This window comes from Mauremys reevesii, linkage group 9 (assembly GCF_016161935.1).
Source record: "Mauremys reevesii isolate NIE-2019 linkage group 9, ASM1616193v1, whole genome shotgun sequence".
NCBI lineage: Eukaryota > Metazoa > Chordata > Testudines > Geoemydidae > Mauremys > Mauremys reevesii.
Window position 1 is genome coordinate 58,200,159 of NC_052631.1, and position 22,811 is coordinate 58,222,969.

The 22,811-nt window shown below is 50.7% G+C and overlaps 2 long non-coding RNA genes across 2 annotated transcripts; both read left to right on the forward strand.

The window, feature by feature from the left end:
• Positions 1-529: 529 nt before the first annotated feature.
• Positions 530-2,114, forward strand: LOC120372422. The gene is made up of 2 exons (XR_005584959.1): positions 530-710; positions 884-2,114. It is a non-coding gene; the product is annotated as an uncharacterized LOC120372422 (long non-coding RNA).
• A 10,803-nt stretch (positions 2,115-12,917) lies between these two features.
• Positions 12,918-16,084, forward strand: LOC120372621. Its single transcript, XR_005585078.1, has 4 exons — positions 12,918-13,036; positions 13,134-13,182; positions 14,509-14,589; positions 15,981-16,084. It is a non-coding gene; the product is annotated as an uncharacterized LOC120372621 (long non-coding RNA).
• The last annotated feature ends 6,727 nt before the right edge of the window (positions 16,085-22,811 follow it).

Here is a 22,811-nt window from a genome sequence, read left to right on the forward strand (position 1 = left end):
TGCTACAGAGAGATCCCAGGACAGACAAGCAGAGCTGGACTCCCAGAGTGTGGTTGCATATTTTACTGTAATCAATGGGACTAACTGCATAGCATGGCACTTAGGGCAGCAAAAGTGGCAGAATCAGGCCCACAATGAGCAAATGAAATGAGGGCAGAGGTAGTTATGGTGAGAGTTTAGGAAGGCATCCAGACTCGAGTCCCAAAAAAACCGCAGGTCCTTGCTCCTTCTCTGATTTTTAGCTGGAATTTTGAAGGGAGGGAGGGGAAGTTTGCGAGGAAGGTGTAGCGTAAAAGAATTGGGTCGTATCCCTTTAAAAAGTTTGTGAGCCTTCTAGTGGTCCCCATGGGCTAGGTTTCAGAAGCCACTGGGACCCTACCAGAGCAGCAAGGTATATAAGTAGCTAGGCCTGGTATGTTATGTATGTTTAGTGCATGGGGTGATTTGCACTTCATTATGCCCAGGTGGCTCCTTCATACCATGTATTTTAGATGAAGAGCAAAAGACAACAGGAGGAAAGTATGGACTCTTCATCAGAACGGGTTAAATCATAGCAGAAACCTAAGTGGGTCTCTCCAGCTGCCCGGTGTCCTGCCTTTCTGCACACCCACTGCAAATACTCCTTGCGATTCTGGGCTTCAAGCAGCCTAATCTGGATATCAAGAGGTGGGGGAGAAAGGCTGAGAGAATCCCTGAGAACAATCACTCTGGTACTCTTCAGTAATTGCCCTTAACGCTGTATTATCACCTCTGTAAGCGTCAGCAGTTTGGACTCAAACTGCCCAGGTCTTATTTTTATAAGGGGTGTAAGGAAGGAACAAAACAAGTAGCACAACACCTTCCCTGTGTAATGACTTTCCTTTCTTTCTTTCTTTCTTTGCAGGCTAACAATAAGGAGGAGGATTCGTAGGATATCCCTGTAACTGCGACCTTGTAGTTACTGCCTGAGGAGAGAGAATATCAACAATTCTGGAGGACTAAACAATGGGAAACAAAACAAGCAGAAATTGTAAAGCAATGAAAAAAATCCTTCCTATAGGATGCTGGCAGGGCACAGACCTAGCCTGCCCTCCTCACCTGCCATGGCAGACAGGGGAACTAGCCAGCCAGTCCATATGCACCTCGGGAAGCTTGGGAGAGCCGGACGCAGGTTAACAAACTGGAGGGTTCCATGAACAGCAGAAAGGATTGGGTGTTACAAAGAGACTCAGCTACAAGCCAGCTTTGGGGTTTGGTGCAGAGCCCTAACAGGCATCAGAGAGGAAGTCTGAGCCTGTGGCTAAGGCAAAAGAGCTGGATTAGGTTCTCAGCTCTGAGACAGACTCTGTGTGACCTTGGACAAATCACTTAATGTCTGTACCTCAGGTCCCCATCTATAACATGAGACTGTTCTAGTACCAGCCTTTTGTCTTTCTGATTGTAAGCTGTTTGGGGCAAGGACTGCCCTTACTATGGGTATATGGACTGTTGACTATGGTAGTGCCCCAATCTCAGCTGGTGCCTGTAGGAGCTACCCAAATACATACTCCTGTATTTTCATTAAGTTCCTTTTTAGTTGGACGCACTTAGAGAGCTGTGTTTGTTTTTCTGATTTTAACTTTAGTCCTCCCTGTCTATATCCATAGTTTCATTGCATGCTTAACACCCATGGTAAATACCATTTATAGAATGACAATGCAGTTTATTTGGTTACACTTTCCTAACTGCTGAGCAGTGACGTGATATGAATAGTTCTCATGACCACATGTAAATTCCCTCACTAAATATATATATATACACCCTGCTGCTTCCGTGCAGGGTGCAGAAGCAAGCCATGATGTCTGCACCACACCAGAAACATCTGAAACCTGTTTAGCAACACTAACTGGTTCACTCTTCATAGCCGCTGCTGAAGTTAGCCTGGGGCTGCAGTAGCTTTGGAGACAGTTGCTATGCTCTAGAAAAATCCAAACAAAACCTTCACCTTGAAGGCAGCCCATTGCAGCTGTTCCTGGTGAAGGGACCTTTCTATTGATTCCTTTCTGCATACAGATTGTATGGGGTTAGACTGAGCCTTCAGGCACAGCCCTGAGTATCGTGTGGAATGTGAACTGCACCAACCCAGGAGGAGCTGTGACAGATGCCATGTGAGGCATAATTTCCTCCCTGCCTCCTCTTTGTTCAAGGTGTGGGCAGTAATTTGCTCTTTTCCTGTGCCCTCAGCTAATGATAGGTACACCTACACTTGGTACTGGAGAGTGTAATTTCCAGCTTAAGGAGCAGTACCCAGGCTAGCTCTGATCAAGTCAGCACACTTAAAATGGAGTGCAGCTGCAATGGTGTGAGAGGGGCTATGCTCCAGGTATTATCCCTCGTTGGGGAAATCAACCCATGCGTTGTGTTTAGACAGCCTGAGGCTCTTTTATTGATTAATCAATAATCATGCATGTATGGGGGAGTCAGCCAAAGCAGCCGGACCCCCCTTGATAGATAAAATACAAGAGCTTATATAGGATAAAACTGCAAGAGTTACATATACTTCCTTAAAATCTGACATCCATATAAGGGATAAAACAAAGCAAACATTTCCTGTTTTTCTTAGTTTTGCCCTTTGCAGTTTCTTGCTCTGCCACCAGGCAGCTATTAATTGCAAGCTGTTACCAATGGTTAGTTCTGTTTCTATAATTGTTTCTACCCTTCTCCTTCCTCCAAGCCATACATACACTTTACTTTACCAAAGTTTTAGGCCCTGGACCTTTTTCCCCCACACCCTTCAGAGACTCTAGACACGTATTTGGAACAGCTACATAGCTATTGTTAGCACACTAGCTCTATCAGAGCTGGGAGTGGGATGTCTCCTTGAGCTTGAATTGCCACCTTCCAGCTCTAGGGCAGACAGTTTGGGGAGGGATAGCTCAGTGGTTTGAGCATTGGCCTGCTAAACTCAGGGTTGTGAGTTCAATCCTTGAGGGAGCCATTTAGGGATCTGGGGCAAAAATCTGTCTGGGGATTGGTCCTACTTTGAGCAGGGGGTTGGACTAGATGACCTCCTGAGGTCCCTTCCAACCCTGGTATTCTATTATTCTACCCCAGAGCATCACTCACTGAAGGAATGAGTGAAGGTTCCATGTAGCCTCCATCCACCTCAATTAAGTTTTAATCAAAGACAGTGAAGAGGGTTGGAAAGAGAGAGGGAGAAGAAATTCCTGCTATTAGTCAAACCATTTAAGTAAGAAAAAAACATGCATCAATGTAAAAAGAAAAGAGATACTGAATCCATCATGGGCAACTGACAAACCTCCTTTGGGGAACAGAGCCCAAGGTGAGTGAATTGGCCCACAAAGATAATGTTTCCATCTGATAAAAACAAAAGCCAATCCCATTCTCTGGACAAACAATTGCACAGCTGAGAGCCGTAGGGAGATGTAACACAGGAGAAAGCAGTATATTACGGTTTAATGTTCTGGACAAGACACACTCCTATAAGTGACTTTAAATTTGGGTGGAGGGGTTTGAATTTTTCATTCTCCATCCTAGCAACTCCTGACAGCAGCTAGCTGTCCCTCTGCACCTGTTCAAATATTTGTCATGACATCCAGCAATAGACAAGCATTGATTTTTTGTTCAATAGTTAGCAATCTGTTGATCTTTATATCTTCATCATTCTTTTTCAGTGTTAACACCCCATGGCAATGAACGGGAAGAGTTCACGCTTGCATGTGAGCTATTTTGTCTGGCTGTATGTCTGCAGATTCAGGCAGATGTCACTGAATTGGTTTACAACCAGTTTACATTTTGAAGGCGATGTTTGCAACCAAAATGGCAGGAAACTTTTTAAAAAAAAATCAAAGGTTAAACTGTGGAGTATAATTATGCAGCAACTTTTAAAACTACATAATATGGTGAATTGTCCAATCATACAACTGCCTTACATGCTTGGCCTTGTAAATAGTGAATAATGGCAAAAACTCTTGAGCTGGCTATTTTTTAATTTCCAGTATTGTTATTACCAGTGGTGTATTCTGGATCCCATTCTGCTGGTATAAACACATCTCTATACAATACAAACATACCCTACACACAAAGACTATGAGACATACAGCACATCTTCCTTACAACAACTAGGGCAGCAGCATCTGTATACACATCTCTTGAAAAAGTAACTGCTCCTGTTGATGGACGTAAGAAACAGCAATTATTCCATGCCACAGCAATCTAAGCCACTTTGCTACCAGCCACCATGGAAAGCTACAGTTTTTAAAATTCTTACAGTAAAATAAATTGAATGCTTTGTAAATGTTTTCTTTACATTATAAATGAGCACTAAAGGATGATCAGGAAACAAAAAAGATTGCTGGGCCCATGTTCTTGGTATTGCTACTCTTGACACAAATCAGTCTCAATCTTCTTTTTGCAGTGAAAGTTAGCAAGAAGATTTTGGTAAGATGGGGCTGGCCCTACTTAACATCCTCAGCTGCTTATGATCTTATTTCAGGCCTGGCTGTGATGCAGACACATTGCTGGCCACATTGACTGGAGGATACCTTGGGGCAAATACTAAGTGCTTCATTCACACCGGCCATACAGCTGCAGAATTACTCCTGATTTACATGGAGGTGAAATTCACAAGTTACCTATTTTGTCCTCAAGACTGGATTACTGCAATGGTCTCCAAATGTGATCGCTCTAGGATCACACTTGGAAAGTTTAGTTAGTGAGGAATGTGCTTGCTTGCTTACCTACCAGTACTTCCGGCCTAGAACATGCTACTCTGGCAAGCACTGTAGATCACACGATCTCCCAGGTGGTTTTGGTAGAGTTCAAGTGGTTGGTCTTTAGCTAGAAAGCCCTTTGTGTATGGTGCCCAGTGCAGCCTACAAATAGCCTCTGCCTTCCACCCAGCAGGGATGCTGAGGCTGGCACTTCCTAAGTACATCTGAAATGTAGGCAGGGCACTCTGCGGAGACCCAGCCTAGCTAACCTACTTGTGTGATGCCAGGAACATCCAGGGCCGGTGCAAGGATGTTTCGCGCCTTAGGCAAAACTTCCACCTTGCGCCCTCCCCTGAGCCCCCGCCCTGAGGCACCCCCCCCCCACGGCAGCTCCCCTGCTCTGCCATGAGGCACCTCCCCTGCAGCAGCTCCCCACCTTCCACCATCCGCCTTGAGGCACCCCCCCACACCCCAGCTCACCCCTGCTCCGCCTCCACCCCGAGCACACCGTTGCTGCTTCACTTCTCCCGCCTCCCAGGCTTGCGGCGCCAATCAGCTTAGGTGCTGCAAGCCTGGGAGGCGGGAGAAGTGAAGCAGCCACGGCGTGCTCGGGGAGGAGGCAGGGCAGGGGTGAGCTGGGGTGGGGAGTTCCCCTGCATGATGCCCCCCCCCCCCCGTACTTGCTGCAGGCGGCCCTCCCCGTGCTCCCCTGCCCCAGCTCCCTCAGCCAAAATGCCGGCGGCAACCAGGGCGGCTGAAGTTCCGGCCGCCGCAGTCGCTACCGAAGAAAATGCCGCCCCCCCGGTCGCCTAAATGGTTGCACCGGCCCTGGGAACATCATATCTGACCTTATGGCTGTCAACTCTTCATGCATGCCTGGAAGGTGGGGACATACTGTGTCTCACTTTCCAGGTGGGGCAGTGAGGTACAGTGGGAGGAAGGCCTAGATTCACAAAGGGACTCAGGTGGCCAATTTTGGTGCTTAAGTCCTGGTTTTAGGCTCCTCTATAGTTCACAAAACTCTCTCAATGCCTCAATTTCTGCCTCTGAACACACCTGCTGCTGCCTCCCTCTGGGCATCCTGATGCCTATCTCCTGTCTATGCCTGAGAGCAATGCACACATTGGGGGAAGATCAGTTCTTCTTCGAGTGATTGCTCATATGCATTCCAGTTAGGTGTGTGCGCGCCGCGTGCACGCTCGTCGGAAGATTTTTACCCTAGCAACACTCGGTGGGTCGGCTGGGCGCCCCCTGGAGTGGTGCCGCTATAGCGCCAGATATATACCCCTCCGACCCATCCGCCCCTCAGTTCCTTCTTACCACCCGTGACGGTCGTTGGAACGGTGGAGTGCGGCATTGCTGTCCTCCACAACCCTAGCTTCTCGCTCTTATTTCTCGTTTATCGTATATATAGTTCAACTTTAGTGTAGTTATAGTTAGTTTTAATAGTTTAGTTGTAGTTAGTGTTTGTAGTCACCGGGGGATTGGGGGAGTAGCCCCTTTTTCCCCTGACTCGGTGTGGGCTCATGCCCAAGGCACCGGGGTTTAAGCCGTGCTCGGCTTGCCAGAAGCCGATGCCGGTGGGAGACATTCATGAATCTTGCCTGAAGTGCTTAGGAGAGTCTCACCTTCCTGATAAGTGTCGAATTTGTAAATTGTTCAAGCCAAGAACAAAGAAGGAGCGGGACTTTCGCTTAAAGCAGCTCCTAATGGAATTGTCACTTAGCCCTGCGGCGCCGGCACCGACTGCCCAGCAGTCTGCATCAGTGAGGAATGCACCTTCGGCACCAGCTCACTCCGGTACCGAGTCCCGGAACCGACATCAGCCGGCACCGGCTCCCCGGCACCGATCCCTTTCCCCCTCTGGGAAACGTCATGCTGCACCGGCCACATCCTCTAAGAAGGAGCATACATCCAGGCCTACAGGCCGGATCCGCTGCCTGCACCAGCACCGTCAACTCCGGCACCGCAGTTCCAAGCTCCTCCTAGCGCGGCACCATCAATTCCGGCACCGCAAGGGCGGTTGAGTCCGGTACCACACAGCTCCCCAGTTCACACTGCGGTTGAGCTAGCTCTCCATTCAACTCCCGAGACCTTCTCGACAGCACGAAAGCTCATTGCGCTAACGGAGTCGACGCAGCTTCAACCCCCGGCACCGCCGGAGCGGGTCATCCAGTCAGTTGGCAAGCCGGCCATTATGAGGCCCCCTTCCCCTGACCACCAAGAGAGGCGTCACTCCAGATGGCGATCTCGGAGACGTTCCCGCTCACGCCGGTCCCGATCCCAGCACCGCTCGCAGTCCCGGTACAGCTCTCCATCGCGGTACCGGTCGTACTCGCGGAGGCGCTCACGATCCCGGTCTCCGGACAGACACTGTCGGCACCGATCCGGCTCTCGGTACCATTCTCGGTACCGCACGTCCCGCAGCCGTTCTCGCCACAGAGACTCGAGATCCCGGTCGACCTCCCGGCACCTGTGCGGTAGATGGTCCCGATCTCAGTCCCGGCACTGACAGGACCGGTACCGTTCTTTGGTACTGCCCTGGGACCGAACGGCTGAATCGGCGGCAATGTCCCAGGGTCTCTCGGCACCGCCATGGCCTTCGAGGCACCCGTCCATCTCATCCCACGCCAGCAGTGCTTCCTACCAGCAGTCCGAGGCACAAGGCCAAGAGCAAGACCCTCCTCAATGGGCTTTCTGGACTCTGTGGGCATACCACGAAGCACAAGGTGCCCCATTCGTGGCTCAGCGTTCAGGTCCCTCTGATCATAGAGCCCCCGAAGCCACGGTCAGCCAGCTTCCTCCCACGGGCACGGAAGAGGAGCCACTTGTTTCTGCAGAACCCGACTTTCATCCTGATGCACAAGGAACTTTGCCGCTCACTGACCCACCACAGGACCCCTTGGTACCGGGCCTCTCCTCCTCCTCCTCGCCTGATGAGGTGGTAGCAGGAATATCCTCCTCGGGTCCTCCTCCTATTGACCTTCGGGCTCATCAGGACCTGTTACGGAGAGTAGCTCAGAACATGAACCTACCGGTCGAGGAGGTGGCTGAAATAGAGGACCCAGTGGTGGACATATTGACGGCTGATGCCCCCCTTCGAGTGGCCCTCCCCTTCATCCGTACTATACAAAACAATGCTGACACCATCTGGCAGTCCCTAGCCTCTATTACACCTACGGCTCCGTGGGTGGAAAGGAAATACATGGTCCCATCGAAGGGCTATGAATATCTATATACCCACCCACCTCCATGCTCACTGGTGGTATAATCTGTCAATGAGCGGGAACGGCATGGCCAGCAGGCGCCGGCTCCTAAGGCGAAGGAGGCTCGGCGCATGGACCTCCTAGGTCATAAGATATACTCGGCTGGAGGCCTTCAGCTTAGGGTGGCCAATCAGCAGGCCCTCCTAAGCCGTTACAACTTTAATACATGGGTCTCTGTAGGCAAGTTCACTGAACTCCTACCACAAGACTCCCGCGCGGAATTTACGGCCCTTTTGGAAGAGGGTAAAAAAGTAGCCAGGACTGCCCTCCAGGCCTCCCTGGATTCAGCGGACTTGGCAGCCAGAACTCTTGCCTCTGGGATAACCATGAGGCACATATCTTGGCTCCAAGCTTCGGGTCTTCCTCCTGAATTGCAGCAGACGATTCAGGATCTACCCTTTGACGGACAGGGTCTCTTTTCAGAGAAAAGCGACCCAAGACTGCAAAGCCTCAAGGACAACTGCATTATAATGCGCTCGTTGGGCATGCACACACCGGTAACCCAACGTAGGTCCTTCAGGCCCCAGCCATACCGCCCCTATAATCAGCCCAGACCGCGACAAGACACCAGATGTCGTGGCAGGGTGAATCGGCGGAGACAATCTGGCAACCAGGGAAACCAAAATCAAGCGCCCCCAAAACCATCTTCGGGGACAAAGCAAAACTTTTGATGGGACGCCCGAGAACGACCCACCAGTTTCCCTACTGGATCCTTCACCCTCCTTTTCCAACTGTCTATCCCATTTCCTCCCTGCCTGGTCCCAGATAACCTCTGACCGCTGGGTCCTCCGCATGGTGGAAGCGGGATACCACCTACAATTTGTTTCTCCCCCTCCTTCCCACCCTCCCTACCTGTCCCTCTTCAGGGACCCCTCTCACAAGCAATTCCTCTTGCAAGAGGTCCATACTCTCTTAAGTCTGGGTGCCGTAGAGGAGGTGCCAGAGGGCATGAGAGGCCGGGGGTTTTATTCCCGCTACTTTTTAATCCCCAAGGCAAAGGGAGGTCTACGACCAATCCTAGACCTGCGAGAACTCCACAGATTTATGGTAAAACTCAAGTTCCGCATGGTAACCTGGGGACCATTATCCCATCCCTGGATCCGGGAGACTGGTATGCCGCCCTTGATATGAAGGACGCATACTTCCACATTGCCATTTACTCACCACACAGACGCTATCTTTGTTTTGTCGTCAACCACCAGCAGTACCAGTTCACGGTGCTCCCCTTCGGCCTATCTACGGCCCCGAGAGTCTTCAACAAATGCATGGCCGTAGTCGCTGCCGCCCTCCGCCATCGTCGAATACACATCTACCCGTACCTTGACGATTGGCTCATTCGAGGGACTTCCCAGCTGCAAGTATCCCAGCACCTTCATGTAGTCAAAGGCCTCTTCGGGAGGTTAGGCCTCATGGTCAACATCGAAAAGTCTACTCTGACTCCAACGCAGAGGATAGACTTTATTGGAGCAGTTCTGGACTCCAATCTGGCCAGGGCCTGCCTCCCTCTGCCGGGCTTTCAGGCAATGTCTTCGATCATTCGAAGTTTCCAATCCTACCCGACAAAAACGTCGGTGCGCACCTGCCTCGGCCTCGTAGGTCACATGGCGTCATGCACCTTTGTGACCAGGTACACCAGACTGCGGCTTCGGCGCTTCCAAACATGGCTCGCTTCACTATACCGCCCACACAGGGACAACATAGACTCGGTAGTCACGATCCCCAGGCCAATCCTCGATTCCCTCACTTGGTGGTTGGACCCCGCGGTAGTCTGCTCAGGGGTACCATTCCACCCTCCCCAACCCTCAGTGGCGCTGACCACGGACGCATCGTCTCTGGGTTGGGGTGCCCACCTCAGGAACCTACACACTCAAGGCCTCTGGTTACCACAGGAGCTGGCCTTGCATATCAATGTGCGGGAGCTGAGGGCAGTCCGCCTAGCGTGCCAGGCGTTTCGAGTCCATCTACACGACCGCTGTGTATCCATGTTCACGGACAACACAACAACAATGTTCTACATAAACAAACAGGGCGGGGCGCGCTCCTCCCTACTTTGCCAAGAAGCCATTCACCTGTGGGACTTTTGCATAGCCCACTCTGTTCATTTAGTAGCGTCTTTTCTCCCAGGAGTACAGAACACTCTGGCAGATCGCCTCAGCAGGTCATTCCTGTCTCACGAGTGGTCGATCCGTCCCGACGTCGTCCACTCTGTTTTTCGGAGGTGGGGCTTTCCCCGCGTAGACCTCTTTGCCTCCAGAGAGAACAGGAAATGCCACATGTTCTGCTCCAACCAGGGACGCTCCCCGGGCTCCCTTTCAGACGCTTTTCTCCTCCCGTGGACGAGACACCTGTTTTATGCCTTTCCGCCATTTCCCCTCATTCACAGAGTGCTGCTCAAGCTCCGGAGGGACAGAGCCAACCTCATTCTCATTGCTCCAGCATGGCCGAGGCAGCATTGGTACACCCTGCTGTCCGACCTATCGGTGGTGGAACCAATTCCCCTGCCACTGTGGCTGGATCTCATAACGCAGGACTTCGGCAGGCTTCACCACCCGGACCTGCAGTCCCTTCACCTCACGGCATGGCTCCTGCATGGTTGAGCCAAGCAGAGCGGCGTTGTTCTGCTGCGGTACAGCAGGTGCTTTTGGGGAGCAGGAAACCTTCCACTAGGACGACTTACCTCGCCAAGTGGAAGCGTTTCTCACACTGGTGCAATCAGAACAACTTCGATCCTCATCTGGTGTCTATTCCAGCGATATTAGACTACCTTTGGTCCCTTAAGGAGCAGGGCCTTGCGGTCTCCTCTTTAAAGGTGCACCTGGCGGCTATCTCGGCCTTCCGGCCAGGCGAAGATGGCCGTTCTATTTTTTCTAACCCGATGGTTTCCAGGTTCCTTAAGGGACTAGAGCGGTTGTACCCACAGGTCTGGCGCCCGACCCCTACCTGGGACTTAAACCTGGTCTTAGCCAAACTTATGGGGCCCCCTTTAGAGCCTATGGCCACGTGTTCCCTTTTATATCTTTCCTGGAAGACGGCCTTCCTCGTCGCTATCACTTCGGCGAGGCGAGTCTCAGAACTCCGTGCCCTGACAGCTGACCCTCCTTATACAATCTTCCATAAAGACAAGGTGCACCTGCGACCACACCCCTCCTTCCTCCCTAAGGTAGTGTCTGCTTTTCATGTAAACCAGGACATCTTCCTCCCTGTTTTCTTTCCAAAACCGCATTCATCGCGCCGGGAACAGCAGCTTCATACTTTGGACGTCCGTAGGGCTCTCGCGTTTTATATAGAGAGGACAAAACCCTTTTGGCGTTCGCCCCAACTCTTTGTAGCTGTAGCAAACCGCATGCCAGTCTCTTCCCAGCGGATCTCGTCTTAGGTAACATCCTGCATCAAGACATGCTACGACGAGCTTGCTCATATTCAGGCTAGCCATCTTACTGCTCACTCTACAAGAGCGCAGGCCTCTTCTGCCGCCTTCCTGGCCCATGTCCCCATCCAGGAAATCTGTCGGGCGGCTACCTGGTCATCGGTTCACACCTTTGCTTCACACTGCGCATTGGTACAACAATCCAGAGACGATGCAGCCTTCGGCTCAGCAGTCTTACATTCTGCCATGTCTCACTCCGACCCCACTGCCTAGGTAAGGCTTGGGAATCACCTAACTGGAATGCATATGAGCAATCACTCGAAGAAGAAAAGACGGTTACTCACCGTTGTAACTGTTGTTCTTCGAGATGTGTTGCTCATATCCATTCCAGACCCGCCCTCCTTCCCCACTGTCGGAGTAGCTGGCAAGAAGGAACTGAGGGGCGGATGGGTCGGCAGGGTATATATCTGGCGCTATAGTGGCGCCACTCCAGGGGGCGCCCAGCCGACCCACCGACTGTTGCTAGGGTAAAAATCTTCCGACGAGCGTGCACGCGGCACGCGCACACACCTAACTGGAATGGATATGAGCAACACATCTCGAAGAACAACAGTTACAACGGTGAGTAACCGTCTTTTTTGTTAGGGCCTGGGCCAGTGGGTGTGCCCCAAGGCTGCCTGCTGGATTGGGTCCCATTCAAAGTCTGGCTGGGTGGAGGTTGCTACTGCAGCCAACCTTATAACTGTTAGTCCCATGGGTAGCGCACTCACCAGGGATGTGGGAGACTGGGATTCAAGTCCCCTCTCTCTGCCGGAGGGGGAGAAAAGAGGGAGACCCCTGCTCAAATCCTCTCAGGAGAGTGCTCTAACCACTGGGTGATGGGAGACTCTGGTGTGGGGCCCTATCAATCTCTCCTGCTGCGTTTAAATAATTAGTCAGTGGAGCAGGGGGTTGGACCCTGGGTCCCCCCACCTCCCAGTGGGTGCCCTAACCACTAGGCAACAGAGTCATTCTTTCTCTTTGGGCCAATGACTCATTATTTATATTGTTTATAAAGAACCCAAAAATCCAAGACTCTATGGAAATTCAGGGGCCAGATTACTCCCCCAAGATGTGAGCACAGCGGCCCCAGAGTGTTTCTACAAAAGCCACGACAAGGGGTGGGGGACCCTGACCTGGAAGGGCTCCTGCCTCACCTTACTTCTTTACTCTGCGAAGTTTTCCTTCTCACGCCATACACATTCCCCATGTAAACTGCTAGTTCAGTGTCATCTTAGGCCAGCACCCAGGGGAGAGCGACCCGGGGCTAAGGGACTGAACCAGGAGCTTCTGTGGGAAGGCAGAATAGGAACTGGCTGTGGGAAGAGAGGGTTGGGTTATGGCATTTTGGAGGGATGGGATGCAGGAAGGCTAGTGGGTGTGGTGGGGGGAAGGGCAGCACGTTTGGTGGGGTATATGGGGGAAGAGAAAGAAGACGTGAAAATCAGTTAATTTGCCTTCATTTCCCTAGTGCAGTTCACTGAGAAGGAGCACACCTGTCCAGTGCTGACAGCTCCTTTGCAACCTGAGGAAAGTTAGAGGAGGAACTATGAAACCCAAGGGGGAGGTGCTAGCGAGGCTGTCTTCAGCTCCTGAGCCATAACACATTCCACCTGAGATTCAGAGTTCAGACTACAGCAGAGACACTTCCGTAATGTCAAGTCGTGTGACAGGTAACTCAGCTGTTCCTTACTGTCTAATGACTCCAGCTCTGTTACATGGCAAGAAAATAAAATCTAACTTCTCAATGGTGATTGTTTTCACAAATAGATGGCAGTGGATCAGACTCCTGCAGCAAGCTAGACAGATTCATAGAATGGTATGTAATGCTGGGGGCAGCCCCTTTTTATGAGTGTGTGTGTGTGTGTGTGTGTTTTGAAGAGTTGGAATTATTCTAATTTGTGGCTGTTTCATTTTATCTAGGTAGTTGCCAGGGAAAAAATCATCATCCCAGACCTGTTGCATGTACCTTTCTTTCTTTTTTCCTTTCTGTGTGCATTCTGTAACTGTCAGTCACTCCTAACCTAGGTGTTCGCTGTTAGCAGACCAGATTTAAATTCCTCTTTACAAAGGATGCTAGGTTGCTCTGGGGAGCTTTGTTAATAATCAGTCAATAATTAATGATCACTAATAATATTTTCATAAATGTATATAGTGCTTTAAACCACAGAATAAAATACTTTCCCTGCTCTGTATTCTGCATTACTTTCTAGTGTCCAAGATATTATTGTGCAATAGTACCCAGATAAAATCACAAGTTTTCATATTAACCATGTCAGTGCTGTTTAGCATGCCAGGTACACAGGGGAAATCCACTACATGGGCTGCTCCCTGTACCTGCTTGGTCCTTGCTTATGGCACTGCCAGCGTTGCACTGCCAATTACTGAAAATTAGGGGCTGGCGAGGAAGGTACTATTCCGACCTGGATTCGGTTTAGGCTACCACTCAGGTTCATGTTGTGGGTGTATCCTCAGGGCTAGCCTTTGAGGTTTGGTATGAGGCTGCATCAGCGCCAGGGTTCGGGGTCAAGCCCCCATCAGAAGTAAAGCTCTTGTCTTGATTTTATGAACGTCATCAGGCTGGCCTCCTCCCAGCTTCCCCCTCGTGGCTGGAGGTTGCTCTGTAGGTGGCTTGCCTTGCCTTAGTTTCCCCCTTCAAGGGATTGCCTCAATAATTCACAAATTCTTTGTCCCTCCCCATCCCTTCTAAGCTTCTGTGTTTTTAAATTAACAAACATTTAAAATAAAGTTTTCAAATCCCTCTGTTCTCTGCTGGAGCTTACCCACTGCAAACTCCCTCACTCTGCAGCTTCCTGCTGCTCTTCTAAGGGAATTGAGTGACCCCTGCTTAAGTGTGCTTCCTCAGTAATCAGGGCTGGCTGGCCTCTCGCCCTCCCTGTCACAATGACACTGAAATCTCACAAGTGTTAGGGTGGAAATGTTTGTGAGATCAGCTTCTCTCCTAAGATTCTGGCCACATCTGAACCAGAAATCAAACACCTTTTAACTGAAACCATCCAAGTGGATTTGGGATTCAGGGACTTGAATCTGACCTGCCCCGTTTGGCAGACATCAAAAGGGGCAGGGACATGAATCATCAGACTGTATCGCTAACAGCCCGTGTAACAACACCTGTTAATTGCAGGCTGATGCAGAAGCTCAGTTACATCAGCGTGACAACTGGCCATGACGAGTACATGAAGGAGATGGGAGAGAGGAAGCAGAGGTGAGAGCCAGGAGGTATTGAATCAGGGAATGACAAGGGTGGGCTATTCCCCCTCTAAATCAATAAATTAGTTAGGAAGGGGTGGGAGGGGCTTCCCACTGGCTTGAGCCAGGCACAGAGTGGTACAGGGCACTGACAGGGCTCAACTTCTGCTGCAGGCCTGTGTGGCTTCTGGGCAGTGGCAGCATGCAGCAGCAGCCTGCTTTACCAGCCAGGTGTGCTAGGAACAACACTAAACTCAGTTCATGTAGTACCTGTTCCTGCCAGGACCTCAGCACCTCAGTGCTCTGTGCTAGGGATGTGGAACAGAGCAGTAATAGACTCTGCAGAACGCAGCTTGTGTGACAATGGGACAGAGCAAGGGCGATTCTAGTTCCTTTCCAACAGAGGGTGTTGCTGTGATGTGTTCTGGAGCTGCCACCTAGCGTTCAGTGGTCTCCCCACACTGTATGGTACTAGGGTGACCCAGGGCCGGTGGAAGGATATTTTGTGCCTTGGGTGAAACTTCCACCTTGGCCCCCCCGTCCCCCCTGTAAGCATTGGTTCATTGAGGGGCAAATCCCAACGAGCCTTTATAGACCCCAGGGGCCAGCCATGCCCAGGGGCTGCTCCCCAGACCAGGTTCCCCCCTTCCCGCCCCCTGAACTCCCCTGGAGGGTGCACAGCCCCCCTGTGAGCCCTCCCCACCCCACCCCAGTGGCCCCCGCCCCAAGTTCACTCACTGGCTTTGCCGAGCTTGGGCCGCTGCAGCAGATCGGCAGGGAGGAGCTGCCTTCTGGGGGCTCCTGGGGGCTCCTGCAGCAGATGCATGCGGGCAGAGGCCCCCATGCACACACCCCCCTGCTCCCCCCTCGCTGCGCTCGGGCTCTGCAGCTCCCAGGAGCGTTAGTTGTCCATGAAAACAGGACAAAGCCCTTTTCAGCCCCACTGCAAAAAGCATTTGAGACTTCAGGGCCACAGCCCACTCCTTCCTGTCTACACTAGTAGTTAAACCTCTCAGCACCAGCTTAAGAGCAGCCAGTTCTGATGAACATTTACAGTCTCCCAGTGGAGGCTGGGCTTTTGTTAGTCTGGACAAGGCCCAAGAGACAGAGATTTTTCTTCAAATACTTGACCTCTGAGCTACCACCAGTGCAGCTCCCCCTGTAGTAACAATGACAGGAGTGCAAGCATCCACCAGCATTTTAACCAGTGTGTTATCTGGTCTGAACAGGTGGCTAAACTACCTATGCCTGGTCTTTGTGAGAATTTCTACCACCAGGGAAGCTGTCAGGTACTAGCAATGGGGAGACACTGGAGTTGTAGCAATGACCTCAGGCATTTGGACAGGGTTTGGATGCTAAGACTGATGTAGAAGGTACACTGACTTCAATTTCTGTCTCTCATTGCAGGAACGGGGATTTCAACCGCAAGAGATTAGTGAAACATGAACCAGCCATTGAAGCCACTTAAAATAATAATATTATTTCCTACAGCTAATACTGCAGTGTATGTAGTATATTTTTGCTACTCTATGTAGTGTTTCTCATGCTTGGCCTCCTATAGCAAAAGAAAATTAGAAAGTGCGGAGTGATTGGAGAGATGGGGATGGGCTGGGGAAGTGATTTAGAAAGTGATCCGAGCCCAACTGAAAACAAAAACATCTTTAAAATTGACTGAGCCAAACCTGGAAAGCCGCACAAAACAGGAAGGGAAGGAAAAGAACAGACAAAATAAATAAGAAACAAGGGGAAAAAGAGAAACAGCAGCATAAGGAAAAGAAAATGAATGAGAGACAGAGAAAGGGACTTTTTAAAGAGGCTGAGGGGCGAGGGAGGCCCAAAAGAGACATTCAGAGTTACTTGGGAGTATAGCACAGGGCGACAAGGAGCTGGATAAGCGGGTGTGTGGACAGAGGGCAGGAGATGAAGACAATGGCGAAAGAAACATTAGGGCAGTAACCACAGGGGAAGGGACAAAGGCTGTGGGGGACGGGGACAGTATTCATGGAGCAGAACACATGGGCAGTCATTTTAAAACAGAAAGAAGCTAATGGAGGCAATTCTCATTTTCCTTTGCCTTCCTAATTATAAACAGTCACTGAGAAGAAACAGCTGCAGGATCCATTTTTCATAAGTGTTTATTGCAAAAAAAGTAACTAGGCAGAGCAAACAGTGGTGGGTGTAGCTACAGTTACTTGACACTTCTCACTACGAGACCCAGTTAAAGACTGTACCGTGATGCACACACACAATTAAAGCTGCGGAACAAGCAGAAGTCTGCCATTTCCTAACGTCTGAGTGCTCAATACGGAGCCAAATGGCTTTGTGAATGTAACGTGGGACATATGCTAAATCAGTCCAATGAGTCACATAAATATTGTAAAGAACATTAAATGGGCATCTTCTTTATTGCATCCCTATGGCTGCCCCAACTACCCAGGCTGCAAACTGGAGGAAGCTCCAGCCTCCTGCTCTGGGAAGCAATTTAACAGTGGTCTCAGGAGGGGCGTCCCACTGGCTGCGCTCCATGGCCATGGTGGGCACTAGTGGAACCGTGCATCCGCTTGGAGCCACTTTACATCTTGGTCAGCCATGGTCTGACTGAAGCTTTCCCTGGCCATTATTTGGCATGCACCACTGGCCACTCATGGCTTAGTGAGACATAGCCCTGCGTGGAGCCGGGTAACTAAGCAAATGTGGCCCAGAAGCAATATAGCAAATAAAGCACTCAAAAGGACTCGGAGAGCTTTGGTGATGTGCACTCAGTGCTCCTGTGAGCTTCTGAAGGGTTCATTTGCTTAGCTGTATTCTGAGAATCCCAGCCACTCCCTCACCGCAGACAGTGCCATTGGGCATTCAATAACGTGGATTTATGAACCCAGGTATGTGCGTGTTCAGGGAGTGCAGCGCGCTAACCTGTGTGGAGCTACCCATCAGGGTGAGCCCACAAGTGGTTGTACCATGTGTAGATGAACGGGGGTGACTGTTACACTCAGGATACAACTCTTCAGGGTTCTGTCTCTGACCACGACCACAGGAGGTGTGGGGCACAGGATGTGGTTTCACTGCTGCATTGTCAGCATGGGAGAGTTCCTATGCCTGGAGGTGGTTTTATTTGCCAATATGGAGGAGAACTGGATGTCATACAAGATGATTTGGATGACCTTGAAAGCTGGAGTAATAGAAATGGGATGAAATTTAATCGAACCGCCAATGTGATGTGGCCATGAAAAAGGCAAATGCAGTCCTAGGATGCATCAGTGAAGTATTTCCAGTAGAGACAGGGAAGTCTTAGTACCATTATACAAGGCACTGATGAGGCCTCATCTGGAATACTGAGTGCAATTCTGGTCCCCCATGTTTAAGAAATATTAATTCAAACTGGAACAGGTACAGAGAAGAGTGACTAGGATGATCCGAGGAATGGAAAACCTGTCTTATGAGAGGATACTCAAAGAGCTTGGCTTGTTTAGCCTAACCAAAACAAGGCTGAGGGGAGATATGATTGCTCTCTATAAATACAACAGAGGGATAAACACCTGGGAGGGAGAGGAGTTATTTAAGTTAAGAGCCAATGTGATAGCGCCACAAGAACAAATGGATATAAACTAGCCAAGAAGTTTTGACTCGAAATTAGATGAAGGTTTCTAACCATCACAGGAGTGAAGTTCTGGAACAGAACCCCAAGGGGAGCAGTCGGGTGAGGGTGCGGAGGGGGAAACCTAACTGTCTTCAAGAATGAGCTCAATGCGTTTATGGAGGGGATGGTGTGATGGGACTGCCTACAATGGCATGTAGCCAATCTGTGACTGCTAGCAGCAAATATCTCCAGTGGCTGGTTATGGAACATTAGATGGGGAGAGCTCTGAGTTACCACAGAGAATTCTTTCCCAGGTGTCCGGCTGGTGGGTCTTGCCCGCATGCTCAGGATCACCGTATTTGGGGTCAGGAAGGAATTTTCCCCTGGGTCAGATTGGCAGAGACCCTGGGTGTGGGGGGGTTCACATTCCTCTGCAGCACGGGGCATGGGTCACTTGCAGGTTTAAACTAGTATCAATGGTGGACTCTCTGTAACTTGAAGTCTTTAAACCATGTTTTGAGGACATCAATGACTCAGCCAGAGGTTAAGGCCTGTTATAGGCGTGGGCAGGTGCGGTTCTGTGGCCTGAAATGTGCAGGAGGTCAGACTAGATGATCAGGATGGTCCTGTGTAGTCCTAGAATCTATGATTTTATTTCCTCAAACTTCTCATGCTGCCCTAGTGTGGGCAGGAGCAGGGAATCATCTCCTAGCAGCCCTAAGTGCTAGGATGGCTATGCTGCATCCAGTGCAGGGAGACCCAGAGGATTCAGGGGGCCTGGGGCACAGCGGGGAAGATGTGGCGCTTGTACTCACCCAGCAGCAGTCCGGGTCTTCGGCGGCGGGGAGCCCTTCAGTCACTCTGCGTCTTCGGCAGCACTGAAGGGCCCCCCCGCCACTGAAATGCCGGCCGACGACCCACCTCACATTTAGAACTCTCAAACGTCAGGATATTTTTTTCCCCTGAGAGTTCTCTTGTGAGATCATCAGTGAGGATTAATTTAAATCAGAAATCACAACTCTTCCAATCAATGCACAAGAGTTGGCTCGTCTGCAGTTTCTGTTGTGTGCTGACCTCCCAGTGGGCCTCCCTCCAGCTCTGTAAGGGTATGTCTACACTACAAGACTATTTCAAATCAACTTAATTCGAATTTGTGGAATCGATCTTATCAAGTCGAAGTTGTGTATCCACACTAAATACACTAGTTCGACTGTGTGAGTCCACAGTAACGGGGCCAGTGTCGACTTTGGAAGCGGTGCACTGTGGCAAGCTAGCCCACAGTTCCCGCACTCCCCACTGCCCATTGGAATTCTGGGATTTCCCCCCAATGCATGCTGGGGGAAAAATGTATCGAGGGTGGTTTTGGGTAACTGTCATCATTGAACCGTCAATCACGCCCTCCCTCCCTCCCTGAAAGCGCCTGCGGGTAATCTGTTCGTGCACTTTTCTGCTCAGTGACAGTGCGGGCGCCACAGAACTTTGAGCACGGATCCCGCTGCAGTTATGGCCGTTGTCAACTCCTCACACCTTATCGTCCACCTCTTCCACAGTCAGCTGCTGAGAAATAGGGCTACTTTTCAATGGTGCTGAGAGCACTGGTGGACCATGGGGGACGTTTTACCAACATCAACGTCGGGTGGCCAGGCAAAGTTCATGACGTGCGTGTTTTCAGGAACTCTGGTCTGTTTAGTTTCTTCCCGGACCACAAAATAAGTCTTGGGGATGTGCAGATGCCTATAGTGATCGTCGGGGACCCAGCCTACCCACTAATGCCCTGGCTCTTGAAGCTCTGTGCAGGTGCCTTGCACAGCGACAAGGAACTCTTCAAGTACCAGCGAGCAGTGAGCAGCGTGACCTGTGACTGTTCAGTTTCTTTACAGAGAAGCTGAACCTGCCCCTGTTTCTTTACCAAGTGACTGTTGACTATCATCTGCAGTTACATACCCCGCCCACCCCGCTTCCCCAACTTCCAACACACGTTTAAAAATAAAATACATGTTCCACTGTAACTTTACAAAGGTTTCTTTATTGATGACTTTGCGTTACAGGGTTGAAACTGGGACACGGACTGTGCTGGGTGGGGTGTGCAGTGATGTAAAGACCACCTCTAAACTTGAGGAATGACAGGCTCCTGCTCCCAGAGCGGTCTGCAGTGCCGGACTGGATGTTTCAACGGAGCCTGCCATCCCTCCTTTTTGGGACTCTGTGTGCGGGGGCTATGTGGCCTTTTGGCGGGGGAGGACGGATACAGATTCCTCTGCTGCGTGGCTCTGTGGTCCAGGACAGGGACCGTTGCATGAGATCTGTAACCCCCCTCCCCCGCTACAAAGTCACGTACCCCCCCACCCACACAGAACCTGCAAACCACCTCCCATACCGACCAGGGTGCGTACTGACTGCAGTGTGACCTGCTGCTGATCCTGCCCCCATGTCTGTACCCTGGTAAAGGTGATTGTCCTGTCAAATTATCAACCCCCTTCCCCCCCTTCAAACACAGTCTCCTCTAAAAGAACATGACGGAAACAGTAATTAACAGAAAAGTATTTTTTATTATCAATTAGACAGTTAGGGGATGAAACTGGGATGGGGGCTTGGGTGAGGCGGGAAGGAAAGGACTTCTCAAAATTTAGGGTATGAGAGCTTTTGGGTACTTGAGCACTCTGCTGGGGTGCAGTGACAGTTTACACGGCCTCTGGCGCCCCTCCTTCTGGTTATTTTGGGTGAGGGGGGTATGGGACTTTGTGGCGGGGGAGGGCGGTTGCAGATACACTGCAGGGGGGCTCTGTCCTCCTGCCTGAGGTCCTGCAGAACATGCACAAGGCGCAGGAGCATGTCCGTTTGCTCCCTCATTAGTCCAAGCAGCGTTTGAGTCGCTTGCTTGTCTTCCTCACACCACCTCTCCTCCCGTTCGCTGTGTGAGCGCTGGTACAGAGAGAGGGTCTCCCTCCACTGGCTCTGCTGGTCCGCCTCGTCTCGGGAGCACCCCGTAAGTTCAGCGAACATCTCGTCCCGTGTCTTTTTCTTTCACCGTCTAATCTTTGCCAGCCTCTGTGAGGGGGATGCTGTGGCAGGTCTGGAGACAGTCGAAGCTGTGTGATGGGAAAAAGGGAGTGAATTCCTTGCAAAGATAAATTTTTGTGAACAATGAACACAGTCTAGTCTGTCTCTGTGAATTCTGGGTTGAGATCCCAGTGCCTGATGGGGCAAAAACCATTTTCGCGGGTGGTTCTGGGTAAATGTCGTCAGTCATCCCTTCCTCCGGGAAAGCTACAGCAGACAATCATTTCAAGCCCATTTTCCCTGGATTGCCCTGGCAGACGCCACAGCGTGGAAACCATAGAGCCTGTTTTGCCTTTTGTGCCTGTCACCATATGTGTACTAGATGCCGCTGACAGAGGCGGTCCAGCAGCACTACACAGCAGCATGCTTTTGCTTTTGCATGACAGCAGAGATGGTTACCAGCCATACTGTACCATCTACCATACCATAAATTGGTAATAAGATGGGCATGGTTACCAGTCCTTTTGCACTGCACCATTTGCTGCTGTCATAAGTGCTCTTAGCCAGGGGCGCAAAAGCCAAAATTGGGAATGACTCCCTGAGTCAATCCCTCCTTTTTGGTATCTAAAAATAGAATCAGTCCTGCCTAGAATATGGGCAAGTGTACTAGAGAACCTCTGTATCAGAGAACCAGAGAGCACAGCTGCTCTGTGTCAGATCCTGCACAGATTATGAGCTGTATGCTATTCACAGGGGATGCTCCTGCAACAACCCCACCTGTTCATTCCATTCTTCCCCAGCCTTCCTGGGCTACCATAGCATTGTCCCCCCACTTGTGTGATGAAGTAATAAAGAATGCAGGAATAAGACACAGTGACTTGTTAGTGAGAAATGAGTGGAAGGCAGCCTCCAGTTGCTATGATAGTCCAGATAGGACATTAAGGAGTGTGGAGGAGAGGAGCCCAGCATCCTGCTGCTAGTCCAGGGGCAATTGAATCTTTTCTTTACACATGAAGGGTGGGGGGGCTGATGAAGCTCAGCCCCCTGTTGCTATGATGACGATGGTTACCAGCCATACTGCACCATCTACCATGAAAAATTAGGTTCACCTGACACTGGGGGACCTGACAGATGGTAGTCGGTATGGTTACCAGTCCTTTTGCACTGCCCCATGTGCCAATAGGCTGATGATGAGGACGGATACCAGCCATATTGTACCATCAGCCATCCATAGCGTGGGGGGAGCAAGGATGTTGGTGTTGAGTGCTGCACCATCGCGTCTATCTGCAGCATTCAGTAAAGATAGGGTGACATGTAAAAGAGTCAAGAGAGGATTGTTTTCCCTTTCACTTCTGGGGGTGGGTGGGGGGCTGCGTAAATTGCCTAGCTATGCCCTGACCCACCGCGGACACTGTTTTTGACCCTAGAAGCATTTGGAGCTCAGCCAAGAATGCAAATGCTTTTCGGAGACAGCAGGAACTGTGGGATACCTTGCGTCCTCAGTCCCCCCTCCCTCCATGAGCGTCCATTTGATTCTTTGGCTTTCCGTTATGCTCGTCACGCAGCAGCGTGCTGAGTCTCTGCTATGCTGTCTGTCCGGAGATTTTTTAAAAATACTTTGGACCAGGCGTAACATTACAGTAATTCCCCTAATTAGATGC